This window comes from Lynx canadensis, chromosome C1 (genome assembly GCF_007474595.2).
Source record: "Lynx canadensis isolate LIC74 chromosome C1, mLynCan4.pri.v2, whole genome shotgun sequence".
NCBI classification, from domain to species: domain Eukaryota; kingdom Metazoa; phylum Chordata; class Mammalia; order Carnivora; family Felidae; genus Lynx; species Lynx canadensis.
In genome coordinates this window covers 109,698,967-109,711,158 of record NC_044310.1, presented here as the reverse complement: position 1 = coordinate 109,711,158, position 12,192 = coordinate 109,698,967, and the positions used below count along the sequence as shown (strand labels likewise).

Sequence of the window (12,192 nt, the reverse complement as noted above, 5' to 3'; positions counted from 1 at the left end):
CTGATTATTGAAGTGTCACAGAAATAACTGGATTTCCTTGTCAGCTATATTATAATGAACTGAGGAAGATGATTCTAGTTTTGTGACTCTTGTTTGAAACATTGCTGTTTCTGTGTTTGCTCTTCCAGATTATGACAGGATAAAACATTGCTTTGTGAACAAATTGAAGTATTTACCTTTTCTCTCTATCTGAATACTCTGAAAGTCAGAAGTGCTCAGTGAATATTCTCTTTCATGGCAATTACAGCTGTTTGCATAAGTTCAATGAGAATGTGTTCTCCTTGTAACAGGACACCACTGGAAACATCTGTTATATTACCAAGGCTTCTGACTGGAATGTCATGTTTGAGAGATATACATAGACTCAGATATGACCATGCAGTTTTAAGAAACTAAGGTTGACTTTTATGAAACATGGAGGCTCTTGGAAATGTTGGCCTGACACCTTGCTTACAGAGTCCTAGCAGCCTTACCAGGTGAGTAAAGAATGTCACTTCTTGGCAGGTGCAAGAACTTTAGGATATTTGGGGGGTCTTGAGAAGAGGAATTCACCCAAATCCACAGGGATTGCTGGCAAATATTTGGCTTGGCTTTTGATCCAGAGAAGCTACTAAAAGTTCAATCAAGATTCCTTATAAAAGCTCCAGCAAAGACAATTTTAAAAGTTCTATGTGATCAATTACCATTCTTGATAAGCTAATGAAAATACTTAGGCATTTGATAAAATTGAACTTATTTTTCCAACAAATTAGTCTTGATTTGGCTATCTTTGGAAATAAGGGTGATTTTGGAGAGAAAAAGTATGTTTCAATAATACATCTTTGCAGATGCCAAATTCTAGATCTGATGGTCTTGAAATGTTTGTTGTTTGCCTAAGCTACACAACTTGAGATAAACTTCAGAGAAACTGCCACAATAGCTCATGTGTAGACAAATGTCTTGCTTGTTATTCTGTGGGGATAATAACAGGACCCCATGGGCATATGATTATTTGAACAGCTGGAAAATGGGATGGATTCCCCAGTAATTGTATAACTCAGCTATCACCTTGACCAATTCTGTGTGGCTGGATGACAAAACTGCTCCTTAAAAGCTGGAGCATACCCCACTCCATGGGGCTAACTGTGGACCTGTGGAGATAATGGATGGCCCCATTTCTTTATGATTGGATTGGATGATGCACTTGAGGATGCCCACATTCCCAGGCAAATCTTCTCCCACTTGCCAACGATTCCTTGTAATTAGGATATTGTTAAAGTTAGACATCAAACAAAGAGGGCTTCTTGATGGTTTATCCCTTAGCCATATTTGTCCCAGGATCCACCTCTATTGATATAAAATCGCAAATAGAGGCTTTAGCCAACCATACATTGGCCACCTTTAACCAGATCCAACTCGTAGTCACCCACAAATTCAAAATGTGGTCCTCCGGGGCGCCTGGGTGGCGCAGTCGGTTAAGCGTCCGACATCAGCCAGGTCACGATCTCGCGGTCCGTGAGTTCGAGCCCCGCGTCAGGCTCTGGGCTGATGGCTCGGAGCCTGGAGCCTGTTTCCGATTCTGTGTCTCCCTCTCTCTCTGCCCCTCCCCCGTTCATGCTCTGTCTCTCTCTGTCCCAAAAATAAATAAAAAACGTTGAAAAAAAAAAACCAAAAAACAAACAAACAAAAAAAACCAAAATGTGGTCCTCCAAAACCTTGATATCCTGGCTGCAGCTCAAGCAGGAACCTATGCTTCATGAAAACAGAGTAATATGAATATACTCCAGATTATCACAGAAATGTGACATGATTACTAACTGATGTGAATACTCAAATTGAGGCTCTATAGAATCCTTCCCTCTCTTTCAATGACTGGTCAAGTTCCTGGTTTAGGGGAGGACTGCTGTCAACTATTAAGGGTCTCTTTGCTGGGCTTCTCATTATTATAGCCATACTGATCCTAATATGTTGCCTTTTTCAATGTTTTTCCACTTGGTACTGAGACTACTTCACTACGTTAACTTCACATCGACAGATGGGCCTTACCACCCACAGAGATACTTCTTTGCTGTCCACATTGGACTCAGCTGCCTCCACCTTATTAACTCCCCTATATGTCCCTGACTTCCAATGTTGACCCATAGGTAGGGACATCTCTATGCCCTTATTCAGCAGGAAGAAGCTACACAAGATGGGACTTTCTGTCTTCAACAACCTTAAAAATTTAAAGGTCAAAATTGCTCAGGGGGGGAAATGATGAGATAACAAAAGGCAAGCTGAGGGATAAAGGCAAACTAATACTCCACAAACTGCCCCCCCCCCACCCCAAGGTGGGATGTGTGTGACATTCTCCAGGCACTCATGACTGCCTAAGAAGAAAGGAAAAACAAATGGTCAGCTGATAAAGATCACAGTCATGAAGGATGTGAAACTCAGTTTGTCAGGGTCTTACTGATTTACAAGAAAAGCACAATCTTGGGGTGAGTGGGTGGCTCAGTGAACTGACTGAGGGTCTGACTCTTAATTTCAGCTCAGGTTTCGATCTTACAGTTTGTGAGATCAAGCTTAGCATTGGGCTCTGTGCTAATATCCAGACCTTGCTTTAGATTCTTTTTCCCTCTCTCTCTGCTGCCCTCCCTGCACCCACCCCCTGCCAATAAATAAACTTAAGGAAAACAAATAAGAGGTGTCTAGTTGGCTCAGTCGGTTAAGCATCCTACTTTGGTTCAGGTCATGATCTTGCGGTTTGTGGGTTCAGGCCCTGTATCGGGCTCTGTGCTGACAGCTCAGAGCCTTGAGCCTACTTCAGATTCTGTGTCTCCCTCCCTCTCTGCCCCTCCACTGCTCGTGCTCTGTCTCTCTTTCTCTGAAAAATAAATAAATATAAAAAAAAGAAAAGCACAATCTTGAGAATAATTAGAACTCTAACCTTCACAAACCTATAGACTCAGTTTCTTGGAACACTAATGTCACCTTCCCCTCCATAGGATAGAAGACCCTATATAATCACTCTTCACACTTGTAATGCAGCCATTTCTGCCCATGGGTTCTGTCCCTGTGCTTTAATAAAATCACCTTTTTACACTGTAAAATGTCTCAAGAATTCTTCCATGACTGTTGGGCTCAACAATCTCACATCAGAAGGAGCCTGGAGGAACTGTACAAAATGGAAGCTTTTTCAGGCAGGAGGAGGTGGGATAAGGAAGTTATTAGAAAAAAAAAAAGAATTCTTTCAGGCAAGGTCAACTGCCTTTGGGGACAGCAGGGTTCTATCAGGTGGATTACCTCACTAGTGCCGACCAGAAAATTCCAGACTGACTGGTTACAATTATATTCCTGGAGAGGCTGAAACCGCAATTAGGTTAGACATTAAGTCTTGGTGTGGTGACATGGGCTTAGCACAAGTTACTCAATTTGGAGCCTGTTGCTTCTTTTTCTCTCTTAACAGAAGGAAAAGAGAAGGAGCAGGTGGGTGCAGGTGATGCTTCTCTGACTTAGGAGTGTGTCTCTGAGATCTGGCTTGGACCTGAAGCCTGGACACAAGCCACTCTGCAGACATGTCACCCACCCATAGAAATAAGACATTTGAGACCTCATAGAAAGAAGACATGTGGAGACACCCCCAAAGGGAGCAATTCAGGGTGACAACAGCAAAGCCCTTTTCATGATCTGTTTGAATTACTGCCTTCTGTCCCAGCTCGCCAGTTCTCACATGGGACCAGATGGGAAGGTGCCATTGGGAGACCCAGCCTTCATGCCAGGTGAGCGCCAGCTGTGCCTCTGCTCCTCAGCCCAAATGAGGGCAGAGAAGCCCTCTGGCCAGCGGCATTACTTATCTTCCTTAGATTCCTGGGCAATCTGGTCCTGCATCTCTGCTGTGAGAAGGGGTAGGCTAAGGCTGGAATCATCTGGAGGCCTCCAGAAGGAGCCATAGAAGATGGCAGGTGTTTCATGTGGCTGCACTAAGGGCTCTCATGGCCTGGGTCCAGCCTAACAGGCCCTTTTTTGACCAATCCTTGGAAATCATGTCCACTGCATTTTATTGATTACAGGTGAGTCCCAGCCCCACTCCCTAAAGAACTCAAGGCTCTAAATGGGAGGAGCATCCAGTAAACTGTGTAAAAGAGCAGGTGGGGTGGGGAGCACTCTGTGGTATGATTGGAAGATATACTCAGTGGACAGCATTGCTCCATCCCTCTGCTCAGGATGTCCTTCCTTCTGGCCCACCTGGAGTCAATATTTCCTTTCCACAGCTCAAAAAATCCACAGCTATGATTAAACCTTATTCTCTACCCACTTTGTGTCTCCATTTGAACAGCTAAAAGTACTGAAGGAAGCATATGAGCCTTCTGGCTGGTCTCACATTCAGTTGGCAAATCCTGGAAGTGGCCTGGCCATCATGCAGTATCTCTTCATCCTTTCCTATGGGAAGGACTTCTCTTCCCTTTTCACCAACCTGAGAGGTAAGCAGAACCTCTGTAGGCAAGTTCCCTGCAGGCTGCCCTCCTGAGAAGAGGTCAGAATGAGGGCTGCATTAAGGCCTCCTTCTGGCAAAAGGGGAAGACAACTTCAGAGGACAATCTTTCTCCTCATAAAGTTGTCTCCATTGGGTCTGGGATTCAGGCTATCATCCCAGGGAAGGGTCTGGGACCACCTAAAAATGAACGTTGTGTAGCAGAAGACCCTACAGGTCAAGGGGCCATGGAGTGAAGCTATTGTAAGCAACACCTTGGCAGTCCCCTGATCTTGCCAAGGAAGGGATGGGTGTATCTCTAACCAAGCAGCTTAAGATCCTGAAACATGAGGGCCAGGTCCTCTCCAGGAGTCTGGTTCAACTCTGCTGACTGTGGGTCACTTTCCCAGGCTGTGAGAGGACAGGTGAGCAGGCACCTGCTCCTGTTTTGAGCTTTGAGAGTGCCCCTCCCCATTCACTGTTCCAGAAACGCTGGCCTCTTGCTGCCCAGTCATGTCCCTGACTGGAGAACACTGCTACATCTCTTCCCTCACCTACAGGCCTTTCACAACTCTATGTGCAAAGATGGTGTGACCTGTTTTTGTAGCCAATCCCATATATTAAGCTTTTATCCCACCAATAAAAGTCTACTTCTAACATACTCTCTGCTAACTAAGTGTCACCTGGTTCAGACTTAGTGATATCTTTGTAATTGTTTCTGTTTCTGATTAGGGTCCCTTTAATGCTACCTAAGCACCCAAGGGTATAGACTAAAGTTGACTTCTGGCACACTCTTCTCAAGTGTTTTAAAGTATGTTATAGTCAATATAAAATACAAGGAGGAAAAGGATGGCTCCAGTCTTACCTTCAGGTTCTGACAAGTGCTCCTGGAAGAGTGCTTGCGTGTGTGCATACATGTGTGCATGTGTGTTTGTGTTATAGCTGTTCATACAGATGGTGCCCGTAATAAGCTGGATAACTTGGAAGCAGTGGCTGAGCTGTCTGGGTAAGTGGATTCACAGGTCTGACGTGGGGGTCCTGGCTCTGATGACTTTCTCTGAGCTCCCAGCAAGATGGAGGAGGAGCAGGGGGAGGAGAGGTGGTGGCAGTTCGCTCACTCCTGGGTAGAAAAGAATGTCTTCCTGAGGATCACTCCTGTCTTCTTCTAAAGCAGCCCTGGCCATCCATTCCATCTGATTCCATGGGCAAACAGGGATGCAGGGAGGGGGTACATGATGTGACTTCTCCATGAGAGGAAGCCTAAGGACTTGCCCCCCCCCCATTGTAATGCCTTAGTGTGTCAATCTGAAAAATCAGGGGGCTGGACTCTGATCCCTCCCAGTTCTGACATTCTGAGCATATGGTCTGCGGTGGCTGTTGTGTGGGTGCTGGAAGATCTGCATGTGTTGGGAAAATAGGCTTCAGAATCAAGAGTATGCATGTAGCTCTGAGTGTTGATGGAAGGCTGAGAGAAGCATACTCCCTTCTGCTCAGTAGCGTCTGGGCAGTTTCCCTTTTCTGTGGGAACCTGCTCACCTTCTGCTTTTCCAGTGAATACATTTGCAACTTTAATATTGCGTTGCTGGGGATTTACTTGGTTCATTTAACAAAATGATTTACTGTGATGGGGATTGTTTGCTACTTGGCTTCCCTGTGATAGACACCTGAGTCTGTGCTCTTCTGCAGAGACGATTGGGAAGGGACTCCCATCAAGACCCCCTCTTCCTGCCACCATGAATTTTGTCATGACAGACATTGGTGATATAATTCCAACCAATGCATTCACCTTTAGGGCCTTGATTTAAGAACGCCCACACAGATATGACAAATGGCTAGTGTGTAATTTTGGCTAACAGAATATATGCCCCCAGAATCCAATATATTTCTTAACCTCATACAGTTTAATAGAGGCCAGTGTGAATTTGCTTGAGACCTAACACACCATAACTCAGTCTGTTTTTTATAGCTAAACTCTGGAAATGAACTAATGTCACCTCAGAGCTACAGATTTGCAAATATATGTTAAGCTAAGCCTGCTTTGCAGAGAAGGGTGTCATCCTGAACATCTCTTTAGAGCGTGTTGGGTTTGCCAGTCCTTAGATGTGTGAAGGAGCGATGCCAGTTGAATGCGTGAGGCCAGCATGGCCGTACTCTCTGGCGGTCTTCTCTCAGGGAGGATTGTCATGTCTTAAACTCTTGGGTCTGTTTGCCTATAGACCAAGGATAGACTCTCCTAGGGACAAGCTAAAAGATTCTCCACAAGCAGTGAGGGCTTGGCAGGCAGAAATTCACCTTTGTTTCCCAAACTCTGGCCCCTGGCAAGAGTCTGGCCAAGTAGAATGGCCCATTGACCATGCTGAAGGAAGCTTCATGGCTTGCTGGGTATTGCTGGCTGCAGAGCTGAAGCATCAGTATGTGAGTGGCCTGAAGACAAGAATTACAAAGTGGTTCTGGTGTGTGTGGCCAAGGCATGGTGGGATGTTGGCTAAAGCTGAGAAGTAGGCAGGCACGTGACCAACTTCTCTACAGGGGTCTCTGAGTCCCTGGGAAGAAGAGAGGGGTTTTCTGGAGGCGTGAGGCTAGCTCTGCCTGGATGGAGTGTCCTTTCCTCACCTACAATACATCTTTAGCACAGCCCCTTTGTCTTTGTTCATCCCACCTCATTAGATACACTTTTCTAGAGGGATTGGATCTAATTCTATGATTGGATTGTGACAATAGCTAGCACATGGCTGGCACTTCCTAAATGTTTAATAAATAATAATAATTATCCTAATGATAGGCCTTCTGCTTGCTGACAGTTTCTGCCCTCCTCCCTCCCACGAGCTGCCAGCTCTTCTGAGGGTTCCTTCCTTCCCCTTTGCCTTCTTCACAACTCGGTGGCCACGATCTAAGCCTCCCCTTTGCACTTCCCCTCCCTGGAGGAATCTTTACAACTGTCATGGGCAGACACAGGTCTCTTCCCTTCTAGGATTCATGCTCTTTCTTTTGCAACATTTGTGAGCTACCACAGGGACCCTTGCACAGCTCACAGGACGACCCAGAAGGAGAGTAAGCCTCGTTTAGTGTGGAGCCTGAAGGAGAGAGTGTTTTCTGGGATGTTCAGAGCAAGTGCCAGCTTCAGCCCATGGAGACCTGTACCCTGTCTCCCAGGGGGGTCACAGGCAGGGTGGGTAAAGCTAACAATTACCCACAGTCCTTCTGCCTTCATTTGAAGACTGTGTGAATAGTTTGTAATTAGCAATTCTTTGTTGCTGCTGCCAAAAGGCTTGGAAACTGTCTTATTATTTCCCTCTTGAGTAGAGGCTCTCTTCATGGATTGAGCAATTGGAGGCTGCTGTCTAGGTTTTGCTGGACTATTATTTGATTTCTGAATTTTTTGGAACCTGCATAGTAAAGTTTCAATGGAAATATGTGGCTATTATCTGAGCAGCAATGCAGCTTTTTTGCAAATAAGCAATTCTTCACGTATTCACTTAAAAATGTTTATGAGAGGTTGTATGTGATGGTGAAATGTATATGTGTGTGTCAGTTTTGCTGGGACACAGCATTCAGATATTTGGTCAGACAGTATTCTGGGTGTTTCTGTGAGGTGTTTTTTGATGAGATGAAAGCAGTTGCCCTTCATAGTGTGGGTGGGCCTCGTACAATCAGTTTAAGTCTTGAAACAGAACAAAAGCCTGACCATTCCCTCCCCAGTAAGACAGAATTCTTCATGCCAGATAGCCATGGAACTGGGACATCAGCTCTTGGTTCTACAGCATTTTCTATTCTACAGATTTTGGACTTGTAGACTCCATAGTCACATGAGCCAGCTCCTTATTGTAAATGTCTCTCCTGTTGGTTCTGTTTCTCTGGAGAATCTTGGCTGATACACCGTGTGATATTATGGAAACAGCTTGGGATTGAGTTAGACCTTCAGCTCCTCTATTCAGCACTTGGGACCCTTAGGTAGGTCAATGAAGCTCTCTGAGCTTGAATTTTTCTCACCTGTAAATAGGGGATCTATCTTATAGGGTTGTTTTAGGAACTGGGTACTCAGATGAGCACTAGTGTAACACGCTAATGATGATACATGACTGGCACACAGCAGGCATAAAGGAAAGTAGATTGCTTTCTCTTTCTCCAGTCCTGTGTTAAGCATCAGGATTGATTAAACCTAGCTCTGCCACTAGGGAGGACACAGATCTCCCTCCATCTCTGCCACGGCAGTGGAAGCTGCAGAAAACTTACTGGGGGTGCACTCCAGGCAGGGAACACCTCTGGTGCCTCATGCCTCTATTGGGAGATACCCCTGGGAGATCCAGTGTCCAGTTTGCCATCAGCCATGCCCACTTTTCCTCATATTTCACCTGTATTTGGACCCTGTGTTCCAGCTCTTTTAAACTTTGTTCTCTACTCTGCAGGTGAACAACTAGCTAATTCATTGGCCTCATCCTCAGAAAGCAGAAGGGAATCCCTTGTTCCTACTTTTTCTAGGTGTCATTTCTAATAGTGATGCCCTGGAGACTTCCATGTGGCATGAGTCTGCACCCGCTGGCATCACTACTGATAGACACTTCAGGAAAGGGATGGGGCATTGGCTTCTCTGTCCACTGCATGGCCACCTCCCCAGTACAAGTCCTGCTCTCTCTGACCTGATCTGCAGCCCCTGTTTGGCCTCCCCCTTCTCCTTGCTCTTGTCTGGCTCAGCTGTTCTCTACAAGTCACTGGAGCCATCATTTGAAGGTACAAGTCTGAGCACCTCATCCCCATTCTTAAAACCATCCAATGTCTTGTTGTTCTCAGGGATAAGACCAGAATCCTTAGAGGCTTGAGGAGCAGTGGAGGACACGACCCTGTCCTCTCACACACCACCTCTGGCTCCCACTGTCCAGAGGGTTCCCCTACCGTGTGTCCTTGCCTCTCCACACAGGGGCTTCACAAGGGCTTGGTGTTAGGGATTCTTTCTCACCATCTGGGTCTGATGATCTAAGAGAAGATTTTAATCTAATGTTTTAATTCTTTTAGTGATACAGGTTTTTTAAAGCTTTTTATTCTTTTTGAGCCTATTTGGTTAAGTATTATTTTACTAGAAATGTGTAAGTTATTTGCTTTACTATTTTTAGACTTTTGCTGTTATCTGTAGTTATGTCCCATTATCAATCCTGAGATTTTTAATGCCTCCTTTTATTAATTTTTGATTATGCTTGTCAGAAATTTGTCTATTTTATTAGCTCTTTCAATGAAACAACTTTGGATTTTTTAAAAACACTATTTTCTGTTGCACTATTTCTGTAGTTATTGCTCTTATTTCCTTTCTTCCTTTTTGGGTATATTTTGTGATTATTTTTCTAACCTCTTTGGTTGGACATTTGACTCATTAAATTTGTAGCTTTTATGATTATTATTAATGCAAATGTAACATACCTACTGTATCCTACTTCAACTTGCTGATTTTTAGAATTCTGAGTTGCTGATGTCGAATTTGCCAACAGTAACATTTATTCATTTAAAGTATATATTTTACTGAATTTTGATGAATATACAGTCCTGTAACTACTATCACCAAGGTATAGAACATTTCTATCACCCCAAAAAGTTCCTTTACAACGTTTTGCAATCAATGCCCTCCTTCCATCCTAGCTCTTAGCAATGACTGATCTCATTTCTTTTTCTTTATTTTGCCTTTTCCAGAATGTCAGATAAATGTTAACTCACAATATTACCATTTTGTGTTTGATTCCTTTCATGCACTCAACAATATTTGTGTGATTCATCCATGCCATTGCATATATCAATAGTTCATTTCTTTGTATTGCTGACTTGCTAAATAATATTCTGTTGTTTGCATATGTCATAGATATTTATGGATTCATTAGTAGATGGACATTTGGATTGCTTTCACTTTTTGGCTGTTATGAGTGAAGCTGATCTTTATGAGGACAAATGTTTTCCCTTCTTCTGAGCAAATGTACAGGAGTAGAATTGCTAGGTTGTAAGTATATGTTTAACTTTACAAGTATCTGCCAAACTGTTTTCCAAAGGGGATGTACTATTTTCATTCCCACCAGCAATATATGAGAATTCTAGTTGTTCCACGTTCTTGCTGATGTTTGTTATGATTATTCTTTATAATTTTAGCTATTCTAGTAGCCATTCTAATAATGAATGGTATTTCATGGTAGTTTTAACTTAATTTCCTGTGTTGACTGAATTGTGTCTCCCCACCAAATCCATATGTTGAAGTCCTGACCCCCAGTATCTCAGAGTGTAACTGCGTTGGGTGATAGGACCTTTAAAGGGGTGATTAAGTTAAAATGAGGCTGTTAGTGTGGCCCTAGTCCAATCTGACTTGTGTCCCTGTAAGAGGGGGAAATTTGAACATATTAAGAGACACCAGGGATGCACACATATAGAGGAAAGGCCAGGTAAGGACATGCAAGAAGGCTGTCTGCAAGCCAGAGAGAGAAGCCTCAGAAAAACTGACCCTGCTGGCACCTTGATCCTGGCCTTGGATCCTCCAGAACTGTGAGATGTAAATTGCTGTTGTTCAAGCCACCTGGTCTGTGTTATTTGTGATGGCAGTCTGAGCAAACCAATACATTTCCCTAATGAAGAATGCTATTGTGCATTTTTGTGTGCCATTCATATATCTTTTTTTGGTGAAGTGCCTGTTAAAATAGTTTGTCCATCTTTAAAAATTGAGTTTTCTTATTATAGACTTATAAATATCCTTTATTTATTCTGAAAACGTTCTTTATCAGATTAGATAGATAGATACAGATATAGATATAGATATATATCTGTATGTATTCCAGTCTGTGGCCTGACTTTTAATTTTTTTAAATGATATCTTTCAAAAACAGATTTTAATTTTGATGAAGTCTAATAAATCATTTTTTTTTCATTTGTGGTGTATGATTTTTAAGTCTCATTTAAAACATTATTAACTAATCCAAGGACCCAGAAATTTTTCTCCTATGTTTTCTCTTTTGAATTTTAGCTTTTGGTTTTACATTTTGTTTTATGCTTCATTTCAGTTATTTGTTGTGTGCATATGATGCAGGAGTCATGATGCATTTTAAAACGCAGACATCCATTTGTTCCAGGATCATTTGCTGGAGAGATTATCCTTTCCCTGTTGAGTTACTTGGCATGCTGGTTGCAGATCAATTGATCATATACGTGTGGGCCTTTTTATGCACTCCCAATCCTATCTATTGCTCTCTGTTGCCTATCCTTATGCCAAGACCACATGGTGTTGATTACTATAGAGTAAGTATTTAGGTCAGGTGTGAGTTTCCTCCAAATTTCTTCTCTCTCTGGCTCTCTTTTTTTCAAAAAGTGTTCATGGTTATTCTAAGATCTGCTTTTCAATAAAATTTTTAGAATAGGCTTGCTAATTCTAGAGGTTCTTAATGAGTTTGCCTTGAATTTGGATCAATCTGGGGTTAAATGCCATTTTAACAATGTTGAGTCTTCCAATCCACACATTACATTTCTCCATTGTTTTAGGTCTTATTTAATTTCTCTCATCAGTTTGAGAATTTTTAGCATAGAAATTTTCACATATTCTGTTAGATTTATCCCTAAGTATATGACATTTTTAATGGCACAATAAATGATTTTTTTAAATACATATTTTAATTTCCAGTTGTTTGCTGCTAGTCTGTAGAAGTACAGTTGATTTTCTCCTCAACTTCCACTCTCTTCCCCTCTCAAGGCAGACTCTCCCTAGTTCTTTACAGTGGACCTGAGACCCAGTTCTGATTCTTTGT

General features: G+C 42.9%; 1 long non-coding RNA gene across 1 annotated transcript; it reads left to right on the top strand.

The window, feature by feature from the left end:
- Positions 1 to 314: 314 nt before the first annotated feature.
- On the top strand, positions 315 to 5,439 carry LOC115521901. Its single transcript, XR_004344008.1, has 5 exons — positions 315 to 476; positions 3,428 to 3,740; positions 3,825 to 4,031; positions 4,298 to 4,442; positions 5,375 to 5,439. It is a non-coding gene; the product is annotated as an uncharacterized LOC115521901 (long non-coding RNA).
- Positions 5,440 to 12,192: the final 6,753 nt, after the last annotated feature.